The sequence below is a fragment of the Ovis aries genome, chromosome X, assembly GCF_016772045.2.
Source record: "Ovis aries strain OAR_USU_Benz2616 breed Rambouillet chromosome X, ARS-UI_Ramb_v3.0, whole genome shotgun sequence".
Lineage (NCBI taxonomy): Eukaryota > Metazoa > Chordata > Mammalia > Artiodactyla > Bovidae > Ovis > Ovis aries.
In genome coordinates, this window is record NC_056080.1 from 10,231,392 (window position 1) to 10,253,112 (window position 21,721).

The following is a 21,721-nucleotide window of genomic DNA, read 5'->3' on the forward strand; positions in this document are numbered from 1 at the left end:
ACCCTTAAAAAACCCATTATTGTAGAATAACTTCTGCTATAACTATTATCATTTATAGATTTTCTATTTGAGTATATTCTCATCATTGTGTGTGTGTGTGTGTGTGTGTGTGTGTGTGTGTGTGTGTGCACTCTGGGTTGGTATCTGTGAAATTCCACTCATACACACCAAAAAGTGAACGAGAAAAAAAAAAGTGAACAAGGGAATGGCTCTGTAGTTAAATAAGCTACAGAAATGCCATATGCGTATCTTCTTGTAAATGAAGGAATTTGCTTAACTTTGCTTTGCTCAGCATTTCCCAAAGGTATTTGACCACAGAACTGTTTTTTTTTTTTTTCTTTTTTGCTGTTTTGTTTTGTTCTATAGCAGTTGATAAGTCAGAGAATACATCTGGAAAAATTCTGAGTTTTTGAGTGAACAGATGACAGGGTTGATTAATGTCTAATTAATAACCTATTAGAGATTAATGATTAATTTCTTTTAAGGCTCTGGAGAAATAAGATAGTTTAGATGCTTGAAGAAGAACCTTTTTCAAAGATGGGACAAAGATAGGGAGGTCTGAGTGGGAAGTGACTTGAGGGGCCCTGAAAATTCAGGCAAATCCTGAGGGCGCTGTATTTGTTTTCTTTTTTTCTCCAGATGTATTGACATGTAATTGACATATAACATTGTATAAGTTAAACATGTACAATATGTTGATATGTTAATATATTGCAGAATGATTGCCAGTATAACATTGGCTCATACCTCATCCCATTGCATAATCACTATTTCTTTTTTGTGTTGAGAAAATTTAATATCAACTCTCTTAGTAACTTTTGAGTATATAATATAGCATTATTAGTTATAATCCCTATTCTGCACAATAGATCCCAGAACTTTTTGATCTTATAACGAAAAGTTTACACCCCTTGACCAATATCTCAACATTTCTCCCACACTGTCCTTACCCCACACCACACCCCCAGCCCCTGGTAACTACCACTCTACTCTCTGTTTCTCTGGCTTCAACTTTTTTAGGTTCCACATATAAGTGATATCATGCAGTATTTGTCTTTCTCTGACTTACTTCACTTAGCATAATGTTCTAAAGTTTCATCCTGTTTGTCACAAATTGTAGGATTCCTTCTTTCTTATCACTGGATAATAGTCCATTATGCAGGCACACCTTATTTTATTGTACTTTGCTTTATTGTGCTTTGCACATTTTCTGTTTTTTACAAATTGAGGGTTTGTGGCCACCCTGCATTGAGCAGGTCTTTCGGCACCATTTTCCAACAATATTTGCTCACTTCTTGTATCTATGTCATATTTTGGTAATTGTCACAATGTTTCATACTTTTTCATTATTATTGTATTGTTATCTGTGATCAGTGATCTTTGATGTTAACTATTATAATTGTTTTGCCATTTCTTTCTTTTTAAATTTATTTTTAATTGAAGTATAATTGATTTACAATGTTGTGTCAGTTTCTGGTGTATAGCAAAGCAATTTAGTTACACATATATATGTATTATTTTTCATATTTTTTCATTATGGTTTATTACAGGATATTGAATATAGACCTGTGCTATATAGTAGGACCTTGTTGATTTATTCTGTTTTTTTTTTTTTTTTGGCCATGCCACATGACTTGTAGGATCTTAGTTCCCTGACGAGAGATTGAACCTGGGCCATGGCAGTGACAGTGCAAGTCCTAACCACTGGACCACCAGGGAATTCCCTACCCATTCTATATGTAGTAGTTTGTATCTGCTAATCCCAAACTCCCAATATATCCCTCTCTGACCCGCCTGCCTCTTGGCAACAAGTCTGTTCTCTGTGTCTGTGAATCTGTTTCTGTTTCATTTGTATCATACTTTAGATTCCACATATAAGTGATATCATATAGTATTTGTCTTTGATTTACTTAACTTAATATGGTAATCTCTAGGCTCATCCATGGTGCTGCAAGTGGCATTATTTCATTCTTTTCTATGGCTGAGTAGCATTCTGTTGTAGATGTATGTACTACATCTTCTTTATCCATCTATTAATGGACATTTAGGTTGTTTTCATGTTTTGGCTATTAGCAATAAAGTATTTTAATTAAGGTAGGTACATTTTAAAATGCATAGTGCTATTGCACACGTAACACACTTAACTTATTGTAAACATAAGTTTTGAATGCAGGGGGAAACAAAAACTTTCATGTGACTCACTTTATTGTGATATTTGCTTTATTGCAGTGGTTTGGAGCCAGAACCACAATATCTCCGTGTATGCCTATACATACATACATGCCTATTCTTTATAAAGAATCCGCCTGCAAGTGCAGGAGACATGGATTCAGTCCTTGGGTCAATAAGATCCCCTGGAGGAAGACATGTCAACCCACTCCAATATTCTTGCCTGGGAAATCCCATGGACAGAGGAGGCTGGTAGGCTATAGTCCATGGGGTTGTGAAAGAGTCAGACACGACTTAGCAGCTAAGCAAAAACAAATGCCTACTTGTATGTGTGTATACATATATATCTCCACATCTTCTTTATTGATTCATCTGTTGTGGATGGACACTTAAGTTGTTTCCATATATTGGCTATTGTGAATAATCCTTCATAGAATATGGGTGTGCCAATATCTCTTTGAGATTTTGTTTCCATTCTCTATGGATACTGTCCAAGAAGTGGGATTGCTGGAACATATGATAGTTCTTTTTTAAATTTTTGAGAAACCTCCATACTGTTCTCCACAGTGGCTGCACCAATTTACATTCCCACCAACAGTGCATAGTGTTCCCTCTTCTCCACATCTTCACCAATACTTGTTATCTCTTGTCTTTTCAAAGATAGTCATTCTAGCAGACGTGAGGTCGTATCTCATTGTGGTTTTGATATGTATTTGTTTCCCTTACAATTTGTTATGTCAAGCACTTTTTCATGTACCTGTTGGCCATTTATATGTCTTCTTTGGACAAATGTCTATTTAGGTCCTTTGCCCAGTTTTAAAATGGTCTATTTGTTTTTTGCTTGTTGAGTTGTATGAGTTGTTTTTATATTTTGGTTATTAACCTCTTATCAGGTATATGATTTACAAATTGTTCTCCCATTCCATAGATTGCCATTTGATTTTGTTGAGAGCCTCTTTGCTGTGTAGAACTTTTTAGTCCTGCTTAGTTAGTGATATAGTCCCGCTTATTTACTGATATAGTCCCACTTATTTATTTTTGCTTTTGTTGCTTGTGCTTTTGGTGTCATATCTAGGAAATTGCTGCCAAAGATAAATGTCAAGGAGCTTTTCTCCTATGCTTTTTTTTTCTAGGAATTTTATAGTTTCAATCTCATGTTTGTCTCTAATGCATTCCAAGTTAATTTTTGTGAGTGCTAAAAGATAGCACAATCTTCTACATATGATTACCCAGTTTCCCCAGTTTCCCAGCACCATTTATTGAAGAGACACTTGTTTCCTCATCTAGTATTTTTGGCTTTCTTATCAAATATTAGTTAATCATGTATGCAAGGGTTTACTTATGGGCTCTTAATTCTGTTCCACTGGTCTATGTGTCTATTTTTATGCCAATATCACACTGTTTGGATTACTATAGCTTTGTAGTATGGTTTGAAATCAGGAAATGTGATGCCCCCAGCTTTGTTCTTCTTTCTCAAGATTGCTTCAGCTATTTGGGAGTCTTTTGTGACTCCATAAACATTTTTGGATTGTTTTTCTATTTCTGTGAAAAATGTTAGTAGAACTTTTATAGGGGTTGCATTGAATCTATAGATGCCTTTGGGTAGTAAAGGCATTTTAGCAATATTAATTATTCTGATCCATGAGCTTGGGATGCATTTCCATTTGTGTCTTCTTCAGTTTCCCTCATCAGAATTTTTAGTGTACAGATCTTTTATCTCCTTGGTTAAATTTATTCCTAAATATTTGATTGTTTTTGATGCTGTTGCGAATGGAATTGTTTTATTTCTTTTTCACATGCTTTGTTGTTAGTATATAGAAATGCAGCTGTTTTCTGTATGTTGGTTTTTGTATTCTACAACTTTGCTGAATTCATTGATTAGTTCTAACAGTTTTTTTTGTGACATCTTTAGGGTTTTCTATACATAAGATCATACTACCTGCAAACAAAGATAATTTTATTCCTTCTTTTACTGTTTGGATGCCTTTATTTCTTTTTTTCGCCTGATTATTCTGACTAGGAATTCCAGTCCTGTATTGAGTAGGAGTGAGGAGAGTGGGCACCCTTGCCTTGTTTCGGACCTTAGAAAGCTTTCCACATTTCACCATTCACTATGATATTAGTTATGGGTTTGTCATATATGGCCTTTATTATGTTGAGGTATGTGTCTTTTAAGGGCTTGCCCAGTGTCTTAGTGGTAAAGAATCTGCAGGAGACACGGGAGATGAAGGTTCGATCCATGGGTCAGGAAGATCCCCTGGAGGAGGGTATGGCAATCGATTCCAGTATTCTTGTCAGGAAAATCCCATGGACAAAGAAGCCTGGCAGGGTACAGTCCATGGGGTTGTGAAGAGTTGGGCGTGACTGAGCACGTGTCTTCTATATCTAATCTGTTGAGATTTTTTATAACAAAAGATGTTGAAATTTATCAAATTCTTTTTCTGCTTCTACTAAGATACATGATTTTTATCTTTCATTCTATTAATGTGGTATATCATATTTATTGATTTGAATGTGTTGAATCATCCTTGCATCCCAGGGATAAATCCCACTTGATCATGGTATGTGGTCCTTTTAACGTCCTATTGGGTTCAATTTGAGAATATTTTCTTGAGAATTCTTGCATTTATATTCATCAGGGATATATATATATATATATAGTATGTGTGTGTGTGTGTGATGTCTTTATCTGACTTTGCTATCAGGGTAAGTGTTAGCCTTATTAATAAGTTTGGGAATGTTCACTCCAGTTTTTTGGAGTTTGAAAAGGATTGGCTTTAATTCTTCTTTAAATGTTTGGTTGAATTCACCAGTGAAATCATCTGGTCTTGGACTTTTCTGTTTTGGGAGGTTTTTTAATATTACTGATTTAATTTCCTTATTCAGTATTGATCTGTTCAAATTTTCTTTCTTCATGATTCAGTCTTGGTAGGCTATATGTTTCTAGGAATTTATCCATTTCTTCTAGATTATCCAGTTTATTGACATATAATTGGTTATTAGTAGTCTCTCGTGATCTTTTGTATTTCTGTAGTATCAGTTGTAATGTCTCCTTTTTCATTTCTGATCTTGAATCATCTCTTTTCTTCTAAGTTAGGCTACCTAAAGGTTTTTCAATTTTGTTTATCTTTTTTTAAAAAGTTCTTATTTTTTCTGATCTTTCTAATGTTTTTTCTGGCCTCTATTTCATTTATTTCTGTTCTGATCTTTGTTGTTTTATTCCTTCTGTTATCTTTGGACCAAGTTTGTTCTAATTTTTCTAGTTCCTTGAGGTATAAGGGTAGGTTGTTTATTTGAGAATTTTTTCTTAATGTAGGCATTTATAATTATAAAATTCCATCTTAGAACTGATTTTGCAGCATCCCATAGGCTTTATTTTTCATGTTTTTAACTTTTAATTTTGTATAGGGGTATAGCTGATTAACAGTGTTGTGGTAGTTTCAGGTGAACAACAAACATACTCAGCCATACATATACGTGTATCCATTCTCCCACAAACTCTCATCCTATCCAAGCTGCCACATGACATTGAGCAGAGTTCCATGTCCTATACAGTATGTCTTTGTTGCTTATCCATTTGAAATACAGCAGTGAGTACTTGACCTTCCCAAAGTCCCTAACCATCCCTCCTTCCATCCCTCCTCCCACCCCTCTACAATCATAAATGCCTTCTCTAAACTATGAGTATCTGTTTTGTAAGTAAGTTTTTTTGTATCATTTCTTTTTAGATTCTACATATAAGGGATGTCATGCAACATTTCTCCTATCCCACAGGTTTTAATATGGTATACTTCCATTTTCATTTGTTTTAAGATATTTCTTGAATTTTCTTTGGATTTCTTCTTTGACCTTTGGTTGTCAGGAGCATGTAATTTAATCCCAACATGTAATGAATTTTTCAGCTTTACTCCAGTTAGTATTTTTTTCTATTACTGTGTAACAAATTACCACAAACTTAGTGGCTTAAAGGAATACACCTGTATTATCTCACAGTTTCTGTGGATCCAGAGTCTAGGTGTAGATAAGCTGGGTCCTCTGCTCATTGTCTCACGAGGCTGCCATTGTATATCAGCTGGGCTATCTTACCTTGCTGAAGTCCTCTTCCAAACTCACCTAGTTGTTGGCAGAATTGTTTCTTGGTTCTCTGGAACTGAGGTTGCCAAATTTCTTAATGATGCCAGCTCACTCTCAGAGGCTGCTTGCATTCCTTGCCATGAGGCTGTCTCACAACATGGCAGCTTACTTTTTCAAGGCCAACAAGGGAAAGTCTCTCACTCCAACCTGCTAAGATGGACTCTTACCGAATATCCTATCACCTTTGCCTTGTAACGTAACTGAAAGGAGTGACATCTCACCATCTTTTCCACATTCTGTTGGTTAGAAGCAAATCATAAGTCCTACTTGTACCCAGGAGGAGGTTATGCAAAGGTGTGAGTCTTTGAGGGTCACTTTAGGGTATGTCCACCAAAAGCACCAAGGGCCTATGGATGGGAGGTCAGGGTGAGGGGTGAGGGGCTAAGAGTCTAGGGCAAAATCAGAGAGAGAAGAGAAGTTCAGAATATGGCACAACAGGCTTTCCAGGCCAACTTCCCCTCTTTTATAACTGAACTCAGTTCTCTGCTGCTCTGCAGCTTGTATTTAATGTACAAGTTTATGCACTCAGCACTCTCCTCTTAGAATTCCTTGCTCATTGTTGTTATCACCCAGGGTCAGCATCGAGATTCAGGAGGCCTCCCAGGTAGACGGATTTGTTTACCCAGGCTGGGTTATGTAATACTTTGGCCTCTTTTGTAGCTTCACCTCCTTCTGGCATCAGTATGCACTAAGCAGGGAAGAGATACAAAAGCCTTGTTCAAGGAGAAACAAAAAATACCCACATCGTTAATTTAAACATGTTTTCCTTGAATACAAAATATAGATTTTTTTGGCCTTCAAAATGACAAGGCAAAAAACTGCTGCTTGTAAAATTTTTCTCTTTCTTTCCCCCAAAGCACGTTAACAGTCCTATAGCACAATGTACCGTGTAATTACTAACCAAGTACTAGATTATGATTCTTCTGTTCAGCTATAGAAATTAGCATGTACATATAATCTGAGAGAAACAATTGACCGCAAAGAAAATTAAGAAATGTATTCTCTCCTATTGGATTCCTATCAAGTTTTCATGGAGAAGTATGTGGATGGCGAACTCCTGGGGCCTTTACTGCAGGCATCCATCTTTTTTTGTACCCCAGGGATGGTCAGCTGCCCTAGGAGACTGTAAACTCTGGACCTTCCCCGTGGAGTCTGCTAATTCCTAGCCAACAGCGGGGACAGGAGTACAGCTGGGAGTCACAGGTTCTGAGTCCAAGCTCTCGCCTTAACTGTGAATTGGCTGCATGGTGTCAGACCAACAACTTGACTCTTAAGCATCAGTTTTCTTGCTTGTGAAGTTCTTTCCAATTCTCAAGTGCTGAGCTCTGTGTAAAGAATGACATGTTCTAGTGTGTTTAGCAAAAGACTGGAGGTGGTGAACTGATGTGGAGAATGAAAGGGTTTGTGACAGTGCAAGCAGAAAAACGGTTCTTATGGGTTATGAGTTGCTCTCTCCAGGGAATGGTGACTTTTGTTATCTAAATACCATGTACAAAACAAAAAGCAGTGTCTGGAAATAAAGGAGAATATTGATAATTTACTCCTTTTTAAATCAACCAAAATAATTTTAACTTGATATGGAAAAACATGCTATGTATTGAAGAGGGAATATATTTGAATCACATAGCTCAATGAATTTTCACAAATTGAACACGTTCACCAACACTCAGATTAAGAAATAGAATATTAGCAGTCTTCTCTGAGAAGACCCACTCATACTCCCTTCTCCAAGAATAACTGTTTTCTTAACTTCTAACAGCATAGGTTTGTTTCACTAGGATCTGTGCCATATTATACTGGATCAGATGCTAGGTAGCTTCTCCGACTGGCTTCCTTCACTCAACACTGTGAAATTCATCCATATTGATGAGATATTATATGTTGTCCCTTTTCTTTGTTGAGTCATATTCTATTAGAAGAATATAGGTGTTTCTTCATTCATGCTACTATGTATCAACATTTAGGTGGTTTCCAGATTTTGGCTATTATGAATGGTGTTACTATGAGTATTCTAATACTTACCTTTGAATTAATCTGTGTATGCATTTCTGTGGAAAATAAACTGAAGAGTGGAATTGCTGAGTCATGGGATGTACTTTTGTTGAGATTTTATAGATACTGCTTAACAGTTTTACAAAATAGTTATATCAATCTGTGGTTCCGTCCAGCGTATATGACAATTCAGTTGCTCTGCTCCTTGCTCTCCATCTTTTTTGTTTTAGACATTCTAATGGATACATCATGATAGTAACATAAGGTTTTAATGTGCATTTCCGTGATAACTCATGCAGTTGAGTATTTACTCATATGTTTGTTGACCATTTGGATAAACTCCTGTGAGCTGTTTAAGTTTTTCATCCATCTAACCATGATGTTGTTTGCTTCTTCAATGATTTGTAGAATTATATCTATATTTATTTATATTAATCCTTATTTCTTTTTTTTTGCATTGAACAATTTCTAATTGCAGCATAATGTAGCAGCTAAACATACAGTTTCTGAAGAGAGACTGTATGAGTTTAAATCCTGCCTCCACCACTTATTAGAAATGTGACCTTGGACAAGTTGCTTAATCTTTGTAACCCTCAGTTTCCTTACCTTTAAATTGGTTTCATGGTACTTTCTATCTCATGTGCTTAGTTGCTCAGTAATGTCCAACTCTTTGCCACCCCATGGACAATAGCCTGCCAGGCTCCTCTGTCCATGGGATTTTCCAGGCAAGAATACTGGAGTGGGTGGCCATTTCCTTCTCCAGGGTACTGCCTCATAGGGTTGTGTGGATACATAATTTAATTATGTGAGTCCTTTATTGAATATATGTACTGTAAACAATATAATTTTTAATTCATTAGTTTGGTTCCTACTACAGGCTCCTCCTCTAAGCATAGTGCAAAAGGAGATACACATGAGAAACACAAGGTAAGGTCATTGTCACAAGTCATTTAACATTTGATTGGGAAACAAGGCAGCCATAGTGGGTATGGGATGAAAAGCCTTGTTGAGACATGAAGTCCTCTGAACCCTTCTGGAATTTGAAGTAGTTTGGAGAATATGCCAAGGGTCATGAGAAGAAAAGAAGTACCTATGCTGATTACTTTGCCAACAAAAAGGTCTGTTTAGTCAAAGCTATGGTTTTTCCAGTAGTCACGTGTGGATGTGAGAGTTGGACTATAAAAAGCTGAGCACTGAAGAATTGATGCTTTTGAACTGTGGTGTTGGAGAAGACTCTTGAGAGTCCCTTGCACTGCACAGAGATCAAACCAGTCCATCCTAAAGGAAATCAGTCCTGAATATTCATTGGAAGGACTGATGCTGAAGCTGAATCTCCAATACTTTGGCTACCTGATGGGAAGAACTGAGTCACTGGAAAAGACCCTGATGCTGAGAAAGATTGAAGACAGGAGGAGAAGGGGAAGACAGAGGATGAGATGGTTGGATGGCATCACTGACTTAATGGACATGAGTTTGAGTAAACTCTGAGTTGGTGGTGGACAGGGAAGTCTGGCTTGCTGCAGTCCATGGCATCGTAAAGAGTTGGACACAATTGAGCCACTGAACTGAACTGAACTAATGCTGATACCAGGAGAATAAACAGGAATTGAAGAATCTCAAACAACCCTAGCACATGCTAGCAGGCAGGCAAGAATTTCATTTACTCCTGTAAAATGAGGCTCCAAGTCTAGTCACAGTGAAGAATTTGTGATGGGGCTGTATACACATCCAGGCCCACTTGAATGTGTGGTATTACCTAAAAGCCTTCCTTTTTAGGAGTTTAAAAACAAGACAAGGAAGGAGACAATGAAAAAAAAGGAAGCATAGCCTTCCTTCATCTGAAGTGACCAGAAAGTACTCAATCAGTTTTACTACAGATTTGTATTTCTCTTGCTGAGTTTTCCATCAGACACTTTAAACTCACATTTTGCAAAGGCCTTTGATTCTCTCCTTTCTTTGAAATTAGCTCATCAAGTATTAGTGAGAGATTATTTAAGGAAGGAGACTAATAAGTTTATTGAGATATTCTTTTCTGGGCTGACTTTACTGATATATAAATCAGTCCCTTGAAAGGTAAGATCACCATGTTTTCTTTGTTTCTCCTTGAAGAGTATTATAATGGCAAACACGTATTGAGTGCCTACAACATTCACAGAACTGTTCAGAGCACATCCCATGTCTTTATTCATTTAATCCTCACAACAACCCTGGGAGTTTGGCACCATTATCATCAGCCTTACTGACAGATTAGGAAGGTGAAACACCAGGAGGTTCAAGGACCTTGCTGCAAAATGTACTGGTGATAAGCTGAACTAGAATTTAAAAACAAGCAGCCTGACTCCAGAATCTATCTGTGCTATAAACCAAGGATCTCACAGCTTTGTCTACAAAAGGCCGGATAGTACATATTTTAGGCTTGGCGGGCCGTACAATCTCTGCCACAACTTCTCAACTCAGCCTTTGTAGCGTGAAAGCAGGTGTAGATAACATAGAAATGATGAACATGTCTGTGTTTTGACAAAATTTAATTTACAAAAGCAAGGGATGGATTTGACCCACTAACCATGATTTGCCTGGGCTTCCCAGGTGGTGCTAATGGTAAAGAACCCACCTACTAATGCAGGAGACATAAGAGATGTGAGTTTGATCCTTGGATCAGGAAGATCCCCTGGAGGAGGGCATGGCAACCCCTCCAGTATCCTTGCCTGGGGAATTTTATGGACAGAGGAGCCTGGCAGGCTATAGTCCATAGGGTCACACAGAGTCGGACACAACTGAAGTGACTTAGCACACACACATACACCATGATTTGCCAAACTTCCACTGTAAACTACACAGCACAAAGATAAATAAGGATATGTATACAAATGTTTTAAGTCAGATCTGCTTTTTACTGCTTTCTATTTCCTGTTTTCTGGTCAGACATCCGTGGTTCTCCACTTGGAGTGATCGTTCCTTCCTGAGGATATTTGGCAGTGGTTCCAAATAGGAAAAGGAGTACGTTAAGTCTGTATATTGTCATCCTGCTTGTTTAACTTATATGCAGGGTACATCATGAGAAACACTGGGCTGGAGGAAGCACAAGCTGGAATCAAGATTGCCGGGACAAATATCAATAACCTCAGATATGCAGATGACACCACCCTTATGGAAGAAAGTGAAGAGGAAATAAAGAGCCTCTTAATGAAAGTGAAAGAGGAGAGTGAAAAAGTTGGCTTAAAGCTCAACATTCAGAAAACGAAGGTCATGGCATCTGGTCCCATCACTTCATGGGAAATAGATGGGAAACAGTGGAAACAGTGTCAGACTTTATTTTGGGGGGCTCCAAAATCACTGCAGATGGTGATTGCAGCCATGAAACTAAAAGACACTTCCTCCTTGGAAGGAAAGTTATGACCAACCTAGACAGCATATTGAAACACAGAGACATTACTTTGCCAACAAAAGTCCATCTAGTCAAGACTATAGTTTTTCCAGTGGTCATGTATGGATGTGAGAGTTGGACTGTGAAGAAAGCTGAATGCTGAAGTATTGATGCTTTTGAACTGTGGTGTTGGAGAAGGCTCTTGAGAGTTCCTTGGACTGCAAGGAGATCCAACCAGTCCATCCTAAAGGAGATCAGTCCTGGGTGTTCCTTGGAAGGACTGATGCTAAAGCTGAAACTCCAACACTTTGGCCACCTCATGGGAAAAGTTGACTCACTGGAAAAGACCCTGATGCTGGGAGGGATTGGGGGCAGGAGGAGAAGGGGAAAACAGAGGATGAGATGGCCGAATGGCATCACCGACTCGATGGACATGAGTTTGGGTAAACTCCTGGAGTTGGTGATGGTCAGGGAGGCCTGGCATGATGTAATTCATGGGGTCGCAAAGAGTCAGACATGACTGAGTGACTGAACTGAACAGACATTTTTGTTTATCACAGCTTGGGGATTTGTTTGTCTTATCTGTATAGGCCATGGATAATGTTCAAAATGTATAGGGTAGCCACCTAGAGTAAAGAATTATGTGGCCCTGAATGTTAACTGTGCCAAGCTTGAGAAACCCTCAACTAGTTGAATCAAATTCATCTTTCAGCCTATAGAGTGTCCCTTCCTCTCTGTTTCTCTCAGCATGATAGTACCCTTCTCTCTTACTGCCTCCTAGGTATTGATAGATCAACCCTTGCAAATAACAGCGATGATGATGGTGGTGGTGGTGGCAGTGGTGGTGACAGCTGACATCTATTGAGTACCCATTATGGATTGGATAATTATACATATAATATGCTGCTCTTGAAATATCCTGTTTCATTCTAAAATAAATTCATAAGTAGGGATTATGATTTTGTTTCTTCACTAAGAAATACAAATGCTTATATGCAAAGCCTGGCTCTTTCCATTCTGCCTCACTGCCTCATTCTTATAATGAATTATATCTTTGGACATAGGATTTCAAGATTTGGACAGCCCCCATGAGCACCAGCTGTGCCTAGAAAACAGTGCTAGATTTTGTGTCTTCAGGTTTTATTTGTAAGATCTCTTTTCTAACCATCATTAACTTGAAAATAGCTTTTGTGAAAGTCTGGGATTGAAAAATTGATGTTTGCCTCCTTTTTCCACATCAGGAAATAAGGTCAATGGTCAACCCCATGCCTTCTCTGTTGATAATAGCTTTTTGCCTTCCATTAGTACATGCAGGCATTTTCCCTTTCCATTGCTTTACCTCCTGCTTAATTTGCCTTGGGATCGAGCTCCCGCTGACCAGAAAGGGAGTAACCTGTGGACACAGGTTGAAAAGAGAAAGAGAGCTGAAGAGCAGAGCAAATATGAACTCAGGAGGAGGCCATAAACATGAGCAACAGCCCAAAGGCCAAACAGGAAAGGCAATGCAGCTTGAGGCTCATGAGCCTCACTCCCATCTCATTGTGCTGCCTTGGTTGTGTCCATTCATCCAGCAAACATTCGTCGAGTCCCGTGCTGCACGCCTGGCAGGCTTCTAGGTGCTGGGACACAGCAGTGATCAAGACAGACAAAAGCACAGACTCAAAGAGCCGATGAAGTAAAAGTAACTTGTATAGTATAAGAAAGGCAGCACGAATTATGGAGAAAAATAAGTCAGCAAAATGATGGGGAGTGCTGGAAGGGAGACTACAGGTTGCCAGTGAGGTGGTCAGAATAAGTCTTGTGAAGCTGACTTTTGGCAAATTTGGAAGAGGTGAGAGAGCAAGCCATTGGGATGCTTAGGGGGAAAGTTCCAGAGGAGGGAACCACATGGGTTTAGACCCTGAGGATAAATAGTACATGGTAAATTGGAGGAGCAGTAAGGAGGCTGGAATGGAGTGAGCCAGGGTCAGAGAGGTGAGTGAGGAAAAGACCAGCCAGTATACTATCTATAGGTCATGGAAAGAGTTATAGCTCTTTTATTCTTTTCCATTATAGTTCATTACAGGATACTGAATATAGTTCCCTGTGTTATACAGTAGGACCTTGTTGTTTATTCATTGTATGTATTCTAGTTTGCGTTGGCTGACTTAAAACTCAATATTCAAAAAACTAAGATCATGGCATCTAGTCCCATCACTTCATGGCAAATAGATGGGGAAACAATGGAAACAGTGTCAGACTTAATTTTCTTGGGCTCAAAAATCATGGCAGATGGTGACTGCAGCCATGAAATTAAAGGACGCTTGCTCCTTGGAAGAAAAGCTATGACAAACCTAGACAGCATATTAAAGAGCACAGACCTCACTTTGCCAATAAAGGTCTGTCTAGTCAAAGCTATGATTTTTCCATTAGTCATGTATGGATGTGAGAGTTGGACCATAAAGAAAGCTGAGTGCCAAAGAATTGATGCTTTTGAATTGTGATGTTGGAGATGACTCTGGAGAGTCCCTTGGACTGAAAAGAGATCCAACCAGTCAACCTTCAATATTCATTGGAAGGAATGATGCTAAAGCTGAAGCTCTAGCATCAGTGGCCAGAATACTTGGGGGCAGGAGGAGAAGGGGACGACAGAGGATGAGATGGTTGGATAGCATCAGTGACTCAATGGACATGAGTTTGAGCAAGCTCCAGGAGTTGGTGATGGACAGGGAAGTCTGGCATGCTGCAGTCCATGGGGTCACAAAGAGTCGAACACGACTGAGTGACTAAACTAAACTGACTCCCAAACTCCTTATTTATCCCTCCCCCTCCTTCCCCCTTTGGTAACCATAAGTTTGTTTTCTTTGTCTATGAGTCTGTTTCTGTTTAATGAGTTTATATCATTTTCTTTGGATTCCACATGTAAGTGATACCATATGATATTTGTCTTTGACTTACTTGACTTAGTGTGATCACCTCTAGGTCCATCCATGTTGTTGCAAATGGCATGATCTCATTCTTTTTCATGCCAGAGTAGTATTCCATTGTGTATATATATCATATCTTCCTCATCCATTCATCTGTTGATGAATGGCATCCAGTCCCATTGTGGCTTTACTCTGGGCAAGATGGGGGATCATTTGGAGGGTTATGAGCAGAGGAATGATAAGAGCTGAATTCTTTGAAAAATGGATTTTTCTGGATGCTGAGTTAGGAATGTCCATTTCATGGGAAGAGAAGGCTCTAGTTATATCAATGTCTTTCTCCTTTGAGACTCTGTCTTTTACCCCCCAAACCAAAAAAAAAAAAAAACAAAAAAAAACAAAAAAAACAATCACCAATTTGAGACTCGATTTGGGACTTAGAACAGTGGTCTTTATCCAAATCTCAAGACCAGGAGAGACATTAACAACCCTCTCAAACTGTTCTCCCATTTTCCTGGTAAACAAACCAAAAACATTTTATTGTTATTGAATGTTTACTGGGAGTCCGCAACCTGCTCAGCTTTGCAGTAGTTGCAGACAAAAGCTCGACCAAAAAAGTCTACCAGATGAGCAAATCAACAATTCTGAAATGGCATATGTAGTATAATAGAGATGTGCTTGGTACCCTTGGTACAGAGAAGAGATACACAACTCACACTGTATGTCAGAGAAGGCCTCCTGGATGAGGGAACCAGAAATCAGTGTCCTATTTAAATTCTGTACTGTGACCTTAGCCTAGCCAGGTCCCCTGCCTCATCTGCTGAGTCCTCTTCTCTCTATAACATGGTACCTTCTAGGAGGCAGAAAACTACCTTCATGTGACAAGAAGAGAGTTTATGCTAAACACAGAGAGTTTATGCTCCAGTTTCTTAGAGAAAAGGCAACTCAGAAGCTGAAATTGGTCCTGTCATTCCAGTGACAGTCATAGGTTGAGAAGAGTAATAAAGAGACTTCAAAGATTGTAGCTCTTTGGCTCTCCAAAACTTGTCCATCACAGTGGCCATCACCACTTGGCATCCAGACTTGTTTCCTAGAGGGTGGTAGGGATAGTTCTGAGAATAATTAATATATAGCTGTTTATTCAGAAAGTCTCTGGAAGACCAGGAGAGTAGCAATTTAATAAATGCAACGATAAATACAAATCAGCTTCCCTGTTGTTGACTTTTTTGTTCCCATCTGAACACCTCAAATAGTGTATTGGCATTAATTAATTCGCTCAACAACTTTCAGTGAGACTGGTGAGTATTAATACTATCCCTCATTTTATGGAAGACAGACTGGACTAGAGCTCTCCCCTAGGCCCAACTCTGGGACAGGCACAGTGGAATTTTCCTCCTTTTCTAGATTTCCCTTTGAATTGTGTCTTCCTACCTTTCCATGTTCACCTGGTATATCCTCAGTTCCAGAGGCTCAATGCTGTGCCCACCACCATTTCCCAACTTGCCAGTCAATGAGCTGCCCATCTTGACCTTACCTGTGGCAGAACCCAGCTCATCTGTTTAACTGACTTCATAATCAGGGGTGGGGCTGGGGGTTTTAGGTGTTAAGTGTCTAGCCTCCAGGTCAGATTGAACTCTGCTTCCAGCATTCATCACCTTGTGAATATGGGTGGGTTACTTAACAATTCTGTGCCCATTTTCCTCCATATTATTAACACAGGCATAACCAGACTGCTTGCCTTCTAGGTTTGTTGCATGCATTAAATGAAAGAATACACAGAAAAATGAATTTGGGGCCAGGCTGTCTGGGTTCAAATCCCAGTTCACCACTTTGTTGCTGTGAAACATTCTCTATGCTTCGGTCTCAGTTAGTGTTTCCTATAGTAATAATTATTGGGAAATTATGATGAGCTTAAATGCCTTGGGGCTTCCCTGGTAACTCAGTGGTAAAGAATCCACCTGCCATTGCAGGAGACATGGATTCGATCCCTGATCCAGGAAGATCCCACATGCCGTGGAACAACTGAGCCCATGTGCTATGACAACTCAACCTGCGCTCAGTCTAGAGCCGCAACTGCTGAGGCCCTCACGCCCTGGAGCCCGTGCTCCACAAGAGAGCCCACTGCAAGGAGAGACCTGCGCACCTCGACCGGAGAGTAGCCCCGGCCGAAACTAGAGAAAAGCCTGAGCAGCAACGAAGACCCACCACAGCCCAAAATAAAAGAAATGAACTAAAGAGGCTCTTGATGAGGGGAAAGAAAAGAGTGAAAAAACTGGCTTAAAACTCAACATTCAAAAACCTCAAAACCATAGCTTTGACTAGACGGACCTTTGTCGGAAAAGTAACCTCTCTGCTTTTTTTTTTTTTTTTTTTTTTTATTTTTTTTTTTTTTTGAGTTTTTTTTTTTTTTTTTAATTTATTTTTTTTCTTTTTTATTTTTTAAATTTTAAAATCTTTAATTCTTACATGCATTCCCAAACATGAACCCCCTCCCACCTCCCTCCCCATAACATCTTTCTGGGTCATCCCCATGCACCAGCCCCAAGCATGCTGCATCCTGCGTCAGACATAGACTGGCGATTCAATTCACATGATAGTATACATGTTGCTGTCTAGGTTGGTCATAGCTTTTGTTCCAAGGAGCAAGTGTCTTTTAATTTCATGGCTGCAGTCACCATCTGCCGTGATTTTGGAGCCCAAGAAAGTAAAGTCTGTTACTGTTTCCATTGTTTCCCCGTCTATTTGCCATGAAGTCATGGGACTGGATGCCCCTAAGGGAACAGTTGATAATATCTGGAGACATTTTTTTATTGTCATGACTGGGGAAAGGATGTTACTGACATCTAGTGGGTAGAGGCCAGGACTACTACTGTACACCCTACTATGCACAGGAAGCTGCCTCAACATCAATTCATCCAGCTCAAAGGGCCGATTGCACTAAAGTGGAGAATTTCTGCTTTAACCAGTGCTCCTAAAGGTAGAATAATTACAATCACTTGACATGTTTGTTTCCCATTATTTTGCTTCCTACAAGCAAATGCCACATTATTCCATGACTTCACACATGGGGTCCTAAATCGAGGTGGTGGGGGTTATGGCTGGGCTATGTATTTGTGATGGTAAATACAGTTGATTCTGCTACTCTTTCTCCATTCCTTCTCTTTGCAACCCAATTGAAAACTGATTCTATGTATCGGGGTGCTCAATACTTTGTAAATGCCTGTGGCCCATCTTTAAAAAGAATGTTTATCATAAGTAATTGGAAGAATAGATATCTTCTTATTCCTATTTCTTGTTCTATAAAGGATCAGTCATTCAGTTTCTTTCTCTGTGATGATGCATTGGATGTCTGGGGCAAATGTTTGGGTTATCAAAGCTCAAACAGGAAAATGTTTTTTAGTGTTTTCCAGAAAACTCAGGTCAAAGTTATTTTATGGCATTCATATAATAATTTTTCCCTTGATTTTAGCAAGACCAGCTTCTCACTGAAATAATACCAATAAATCCTTTTGAGACTGTACATTTTACAATGAGCATGAGGCCTGGAATTTTGATATGTTCTACTTGAGTTATTTGGGCATGGTTTGTGTTATGGAGCAATTGTGTGTTTAGTTGAGCAGAATTTCTCCTCTGAACTATAAATTCTGCTTTTAAATGGTACCATGTCAATCACGACTAAGCATGGAGGAAAGAACATGAGTTCTGGGACAGATGGTCCTACATTGAGATCCCAGGCCTGCCACTTAGGAGCCAAGTGACCCAGGACAAGTTGCCTGAGCACTCTGAATAACAGTTTTTCTATTTGTAATTTGGGAATACTAGCTAGCTTAGAGGCAGACTGACTAGTACCTACTAGCCAAATCTGGCTTGCTTTTGTAAATAAAGCTTTATTGGGACACAGCCATGACCATTCATTTACATATTGTCTAAAATTGCTTTTGTGTTACTGAGGCAAGGTTGAGTAGTTTGGACAGAGACTGTAGGTCTGTGAAACCTAAAATATTTACTATTTGGCCTGTTACAGAAAATGTTTGTCAACCACAACTCTCAAAGAGTTGATGGACTTCAATAGAGTTGCTATATTTAATCTCATGTCATATTGAATCTTGGAAAATAATAATACCTATTCCTTTCTAGACCAAATAAATTGTTTCTAACAACAATAATAATACTGAAGCTAGGATTCGTTCAACATCTAATGAGTATATCCCTACATATAAGAAGATATTTAATTCTTACAACAGTCCAACTAGGTATGATTCTCATTTTGTATGTGAACAAATAGAGTTTCAGAGAGATTAACTTTCTACAGGTTATAGAGCTAAGTAGGAGAATTGGTGATAAAAATATAGATACCACATATGTTTTGGTTTTTCTTTTTCCTTCTATTTAAACAACCCTGTAAAACTTATTTTAGGACAGTTTTTGAAACATCTACAAAAGTAGGTCATGATTTAAGCAGGTGAATAAACCTCAAAGGCCAGAGTGTGAATTTATTTATTTATTTATTTATTTAGTAACTGTATTTTCAGTGTTCGCTCTTAGTTGTTCTCTAAACAGTTTTCTATCTGTATTCACTTGTTGCTGTCTTCCTTGTTCTCTGTTACATGATCATTCCTTGTTTCTCCTCTTTAATCCTGCGTGTCCTTCCTTCCACTTTGAAGCTCCCCTCTTTTTTTCTTAATTGAGACCATTTTGTAAGGGAGGGTAATGAGTATCCCCTGCATCTGTGAAGCCATAGAGCAGGTGGTTGAAAGGAGGAGCAGCTGAGTATTACCATGCAACTCTTCTGCAGCTAATTGTCACCATGCTGTTGATTCCAAAGCATTTTTCATATTCATGAAACACTCTGTCCCTAAAGACATGCTACCGACTTTATAACTTGTTTTAGGACGACATGCTACCGACTTCATAGCTTATTTTAGGACATGTCTCCCAGCCCTGAAGAGTATCTTAAAGATAGAAAGCCAAGTTCATGGTCATTTATGAAGGGTTGTGAGCAGGAAGGACACTCAGCATCACAGTGTGTGCCTCTTTGTTCACTGGCATCTGGACATAGAATTCCATGTATTGTGATTGGCATCTGCGAGTGTTTTCATGTATGGTCATCCAGCATCTGGGGTGTTTCTGTAGATAATCACCCTGCATCTGGGTATGTGTTTCTATAGATGGTCATCTGAGGGTGTGCCTCCACAGAGAGAGAGTGCTGTCAAGCTTTTTAGCACACTATCATTATGGGAAAGGATTTCCTCCTCTACTAAAACTTCCTTTCCTCTTCTGTCTGTTGATTCTAGTTTCTCCTCTCTGAAACTATCCGGAATAAAGTTTCATCTCTCCTCTACATGGTTGCTCTTCAGAGTAGTTGATAGGTTTTATCTCACCCTTCAAAGCTTCATTTTTTTCCATGATAAAAATTGCACAGCCCTTCAGATGTTTCTCCTAAGAGAAGATTCTGACCTTTTATTATCTGGGGGTTGCTTATATTGATCTGTTCTAGTGCATTGAGGTTTTCTTTTCCAAGTGTAACTTTTTTCCTGATTTCAAAGGTAACAAATATTAATTATAAAAACCTTGGACAATATATATCTCCAAAAGAAAGAAAGGAAAGGAAGAACAGAAGGAAGGGATAAAGGGAAAAAGTCACCCCATTATTCCACTGCCCAAATAAATACTTCAGAAACTGCCTGTATGCTAAGTTGCTTCAGTCGTGTCTGACTCTTTGCAATCCCATGGACTGTAGCCCACCAGGCTCCTCTGTCCATGGGACTCCCTAGGCAAGAATACTAGAGTGGGTTGCCATTTCTTTCTCCAGGGGATCTTCCAGACCCAAGGATCGAACTTGTACCTTATGTCTCTTGCATTGGCAGGTGGGTTCTTTACCACTGGTACCATCTGGGAAGTCCCTTCAGAAACTGTAGTCCATAATTTTCCAGTCTGTGTGCGAGGGAATACTGTGGGCTTACCATAGTGTTCATGAATATTGTTCTTAATGACTGCATTTCACTCTGTTGTATGGTCATGCGGAAATTGATCTGTGTCCTTTTTAAAGTCTGACTGACAGAGGCCATCCCCATGTCAAGCTGAACTGACCATGACAGAGTCACTGTCTCCTGCATTGCAGGCAGATTCTTTACCAATTGAACCACCAGGGAAGTCATACAGACTAAATGAGTTAATACGTGAAGCACTCAGAAGAGTGCCTGGTGCATAGTAAACACTCAATAAAGGTTTATGTTTATTTATTTATTTGTACAAATAAGGCAACTTATGAGTTTAATGACTTGTCCAAACCATCATAGGTCGGGAGGGGCCCACTTGTAGTAGGTATTCCAGAATGGGCAAGCCATGCTTGAGAATTTCCTTCACACTGACTCACTCTGGGCTCAGTAAACTGTCTCTAAAGGGCCAAATGGTAAATATGTTAGGCTTTGTGGTCATTGAGGCCTCTGTTGCTCCTGCCCACTTCTGCCACTGTGATGCCAAAGCAGCCACGGAGAGTACACAGACAAAGGGGTGTGGCTGGGTTATAGCAAAACTTCATTTACAAAAACAGGGGACCATCAGGTTGGAGTTTGCAGGCCCCTGCCTATTCCCTACCTTAGATAAAACAAGTAGATATTACTTAAATATCTTCTGGTTCTCAGTGCATATGGAATATAAATATTTAGAAAATTTATAAATTACAAACCAAAAGACATGTTGAAAATTAAAAATCGTATGTAGTCTACCACCCAGTAATAACTAAAGTTTACATTTTGGTGAATATTCAATAAATGTTCATTCATCCAGTAAAAAGATATTCTTAATCTCTCCTGTTTGGAAGTCTCCCAGAGCTTGGTTTATTTGTGATTTCCTTCTTAACACTAAGGCTTAAAGATGGTCATTAGTGGGTGGGACTGCTATCTGGGTCTAGTACCCATGGCACTGAAGGCCAGGGAAGTGGTGTTGATATAACATATTACAGGTTTCCTCTTTTCCCGAGTTGTCGTCTCTCTTTGTGATTGTCACACTAGGTGCTCGCAAACTCTTCAGTATCTGTGGGGCCTGACATGTTTCATTTTATGACACATCCACTAAAACCTTTTAAACCGTATCCCTCAAGTTTTATATATAAACAGTTATATTTATTAATGATTATAAAAGTTAATATGGAGTTACA